We start from the raw sequence: 3,083 nt of genomic DNA on the forward strand, positions 1-3,083 counted from the left end.
ATTTGTCCATTTCTTCCAGGTTGTCCATTTTATTGGCATAGAGTTGCTTGTAGTAATCGCTCATAATCTTTTGTATTTCTGCAGTGTCTGTTGTTGCTTCTCCTTTTTCATTTCTAATTCTATTGATTTGACTCTCCTCCTTTTTTTTCTTAATGAGTCTGGCTAAAGGTTTATCAATTTTGTTTATCTTCTCAAAGAACCAGCTTTTAGTTTTATTGATCTTTGCTATCGTTTCCTTCATTACTTTTTCATTTGTTTCTGATCTGATCTTTATGATTTCTTTCCTTCTGCTAAATTTGGGGGTTTTTTGTTCTTCTTTCTCTAATTGCTTCTAGGTGCAAGTTTAGGTTGTTTATGCTAGATGTTTCCTGTTTCTTAACGTAGGAATGTATTGCTATAAACTTCCCTCTTAGAACTGCTTTTGCTGCATCCCATAGGTTTTGGGTCATCGTGTCTCTATTGGCATTTGTTTCTAAGTATTTTTTGATTTCCTCTTTGATTTCTTCAGTGGTCACTTTGTTATTAAGTAGTGCATTGTTTAGCCTCCATGTGTTTGTATTTTTTACAGACCTTTTCCTGTAATTGATATCTAGTCTCATAGCATTGTGGTCGGGAAAGATACTTGATATGATTTCAATTTTCTTAAATTTACCAAGGCTAGATTTGTGAGCCAAGATATGATCTATCCTGGAGAATGTTCCATGAGCACTTGAGAAAAATGTGTATTCTGTTGTTTTTGGATGGAATGTACTATAAATATCAATTAAGTCCATCTTGTGTAATGTATCATTTAAAGCTTGTGTTTCCTTATTTATTTTCATTTTGGATGATCTGTCCATTGGTGAAAGTGGGGTGTTAAAGTCCCCTACTATGATTGTGTTACTGTCGATTTCCCCTTTTATGGCTGTTAGTATTTGCCTTATGTATTGAGGTGCTCCTATGTTGGGTGCATAAATATTTACAATTGTTATATCTTCTTCATGGATCGATCCCTTGATCATTATATAGTGTCCTTCTTTGTCTCTTGTTATAGTTTTTACTTTAAAGTCTATTTTGTCTGATATGAGAATTGCTACTCCAGCTTTCTTCTGATTTCCATTTGCATGGAATATCTTTTTCCATCCCCTCACTTTCAGTCTGTATGTGTCCCTAGGTCTGAAGTGGGTCTCTTGTAGACAGCATATATATGGGTCTTGTTTTTGTTTCCATTCAGCCAGTCTGTGTCTTTTGGTGGGAGCATTTAATCCATTTACATTTAAGGTAATTATCGATATGTATGGTTCTATTACCATTTACTGAATTGTTTCGGGTTGTTCTTGTAGGTCTTTTCCTTCTCTTGTGTTTCTTGCCTAGAGAAGTTCCTTTAGCATTTGTTGTAAAGCTGGTTTGGTGGTGCTGAACTCTCTCAGCTTTTGCTTGTCTGTAAAGGTTTTAATTTCTCCATCAAATCTGAATGAGATCCTTGCTGGGTAGAGTAATCTTGGTTGTAGGTTTTTTTCCTTCATCACTTTAAATATGTCCTGCCACTCCCTTCTGGCTTGGAGAGTTTCTGCTGAAAGATCCGATGTTAACCTTATGGGGATTCCTTTGTGTGTTATTTGTTGTTTTTCCCTTGCTGCTTTTAATATGTTTTCTTTGTATTTAATTTTTGACAGTTTGATTATTATGTGTCTTGGCGTGTTTCTCCTTGGGTTTATCCTGTATGGGACTCTCTGTGCTTCCTGGACTTGATTGACTATTTTCTTTCCTATATTAGGGAAGTTTTCAACTATAATCTCTTCAAATATTTTCTCAATCCCTTTCTTTTTCTCTTCTCCTTTTGGGACCCCTATAATTCGAATGTTGGTGCGTTTAATGTTGTCCCAGAGGTCTCTGAGACTGTCCTCAGTTCTTTTCATTCTTTTTTCTTTATTCTGCTCTGCAGTAGTTATTTCCACTATTTTATCTTCCAGGTCACTTATCCGTTCTTCTTCCTCAGTTATTCTGTTAAAGTTTCCTTGCATTTTGTCTATTCTATTTCCAAGATTTTGGATCATCTTTACTATCATTATTCTGAATTCTTTTTCAGGTAGACTGCCTATTTCCTCTTCATTTGTTAGGTCTGGTGGGTTTTTACCTTGCTCCTTCATCTGCTGTGTGTTCTTCTTTCTTTTCATTTTCCTTACTGTGTTTGGGGTCTCCTTTTTGCAGGCTGTATGTTCGTAGTTCCCATTGTTTTTGGTGTCTGTCCCCAGTGGTTAAGGTTGGATCAGTGGGTTGAGTGGGTTTCCTGGTTGAGGGATCTAGTGACTGTGTTCTGGTGGATGAGGCTGGATCTTGTCTTTCTGGTGGGCAGGTCCACGTCTGGTGGTGTGTTTTGGGGTGTCTGTAGGCTTATTATGATTTTAGGCAGCCTCTCGGGTTGAGTAGGTTTCCTGGTTGAGGGATCTAGTGACTGTGTTCTGGTGGATGAGGCTGGATCTTGTCTTTCTGGTGGGCAGGTCCACGTCTGGTGGTGTGTTTTGGGGTGTCTGTAGGCTTATTATGATTTTAGGCAGCCTCTCCGCTAATGGATGGGGCTGTAGTCCTTTCTTGCTAGTTGTTGAGCATAGGGTTTCCAGCACTGTAGCTTGCTGGTCGTTGAGTGAAACTGGGTCTTGGTGTTGAGATGGAGATCTCTGGGAGATTTTCAGCGTTTGATATTACGTGGAGCTTGGAGGTCTCTTATGGACCAGTGTCCTGAAGTTGGTTCTCCCACCTCAGAGACACAGCCCTGACGCCTGGCTGGAGCACCAAGAGCCTTTAATCCACACCGCTCAGAACAAAATGGAGAAAAAATAGAAAGTAAAGAAAGAAAGGAAGGAAGGGAGGAAGGAAGGCAGTAAGGAAGGAAGAAGGGAAGAAAGGAAGGAAGAAAAGAAGGAAGAAAAGGAAGAAAGGAAGGAAGAAAGAAAGAAGATAAAATAAAGTAGGATCAAATAATTTTATTAAAATAATATATAATTATTCAGAAGAAAAATTTTTTAAAGTAAAAAAAAAAACAAAAAAAAAACAGGACGGTCAGAACCCTAGGACAAATGGTGAAAGCAGAGCTATACAGACAA

Source organism: Physeter macrocephalus, chromosome 11 (assembly GCF_002837175.3).
Source record: "Physeter macrocephalus isolate SW-GA chromosome 11, ASM283717v5, whole genome shotgun sequence".
Taxonomy (NCBI): Eukaryota; Metazoa; Chordata; class Mammalia; order Artiodactyla; family Physeteridae; genus Physeter; species Physeter macrocephalus.